The following is a 1918-nucleotide window of genomic DNA, read 5'->3' as shown; positions in this document are numbered from 1 at the left end:
ACACACCAGGCTTGGCCCCACCACCTACTACCCTTCTCCAGACACACTTTCTGCCTCCTAACCATTAGTGTCTCACTCTCACAACATCAGACAGAGAGGAGGGTGTCTCCAGACACACTTGCTGCCTCCTAACCATTAGTGTCTTACTCTCACAACATCAGACAGAGAGGAGAGTGTCTCCAGACACACTTGCTGCCTCCTAACCATTAGTGTCTTACTCTCACAACATCAGACAGAGAGGAGAGTGTCTCCAGACACACTTGCTGCCTCCTAACCATTAGGGTCTCACTCTCACAACATCAGACAGAGAGGAGAGTGTCTCCAGACACACTTGCTGCCTCCTAACCATTAGTGTCTTACTCTCACAACATCAGACAGAGAGAAGAGTGTCTCCAGACACACTTGCTGCCTCCTAACCATTAGTGTCTTACTCTCACAACATCAGACAGAGAGGAGAGTGTCTCCAGACACACTTGCTGCCTCCTAACCATTAGTGTCTTACTCTCACAACATCAGACAGAGAGGATGTTATGCCTCTTATCTAACCTGACACATCAGCCGGGGTCTCAGGACGTTGATAAGGTCATGGTCGGATCCCCTTATGTATCTATCATGTGACCTCAGGTCAGTTATTGAACGTTATCGCTGATAATACAGCGTTGTTAGGCGGTTAATGATGGTGGATATTAACCTCGCTTAGACACACACATACACTCGAACAAGGTTGTATATAAGCCCGGCTGGCTCAGTCGGTAGAGCACGAGACTCTTAATCTCGGGGTCGTGGGTTCGAGCCCCACGTTGGGCGGTAACAGTTTTCTACGATGTAACATGAAACAGCTTCTGAACATACCACCCACCGCTCCTCTAGATCTACCAATCTGCTAAACACAAGACATCTGAAGAGTTATTAAGTACTGGAAGACAAACAACAATTCTGTTTGAAACAGTCAGTGATGATGCACGGGAGACTGAAGGAAATGTGTCACTGTTCACTGCTGAACATTGTACATTACGTGTTGTTCATCATCTCAGTAAGCTTTGCAAAGCAGGATTTGCAAACAGTAAAGAATGCAAGAATTTCAGGTTAAAAAGGTGGAAGTGTAGTGCAGTTGTGAGCAATGTGTTTGCCCCGCATTTTAACAGCAACTTGAAAAGTGATATGAGCAGTCAGAAGTGTAGCTTCTTAACTGATGAGAGTAATGACATTACTGTAACGAAATTATTGGGTATTGTTGTCCAGTTCTATTCTGAAAGTAAAAATAAGATTGTAATGACTTTCTTGGACCTTGTTGAGCTGACTGACTGTAATGCTAATGGGATATGTGATCCCATCAAGAATTCTTTTAAAAATAATGGGTTGGAGTTACAAAACCTTATTGCAATTAGCCCCGACAATGCTTCTGTGATGACAGGTGTTAACAGTGGAGTGTATGATACACTCAAGTTAGAAGTTCCTCATATGATCTTGATCAAGTGTGTGTGTGTGTGTCATTCTCTGCTGCTAGTTGTCTCGTGCTGCAGCAGAGTATCTCCCTAGGAACCTGGATTTTATCATCAGAGAAACCTATAATTGGTTCTCCTACTCTGCCAGTGATGGTCAACCTCCAATGAAATCTATACAGCTAAGCCAGACTCGATGGCTGTCAACTGAATCAGCAGTTGTCATAATACTGCAGCAGTGGGTTGAATGAACTTATGACTCACATTGAAATAGCAAGAAATGATGAAAGGTGTTACACATATCAGAACCTCAATGAGATGTTTTGTGACAAGAAAAACTATGCCTTCCTGATATTCCTGAAGTATATTCTTGGAGAAGTCCAGTGTGTAAATGAGAAATTTGAAGCTGAGGTACAGGATCCAAGCCAACTGCTAAGTGACCTTATTCAACTTATTGGTTCCATAAGTTCTAAGGT

General features: G+C 43.3%; 1 non-coding gene across 1 annotated transcript; it reads left to right on the top strand.

The window, feature by feature from the left end:
* Positions 1-734: 734 nt before the first annotated feature.
* Positions 735-807, top strand: TRNAK-CUU (transfer RNA lysine (anticodon CUU)). The gene has a single exon. It is a non-coding gene; the product is annotated as a tRNA-Lys (tRNA).
* The last annotated feature ends 1111 nt before the right edge of the window (positions 808-1918 follow it).

Source organism: Panulirus ornatus, unplaced genomic scaffold (assembly GCF_036320965.1).
Source record: "Panulirus ornatus isolate Po-2019 unplaced genomic scaffold, ASM3632096v1 CTG_7286_pilon, whole genome shotgun sequence".
Lineage (NCBI taxonomy): Eukaryota > Metazoa > Arthropoda > Malacostraca > Decapoda > Palinuridae > Panulirus > Panulirus ornatus.
Note: the sequence above shows the minus strand (reverse complement) of the source record. Positions and strands in the feature narration are given on the sequence as shown.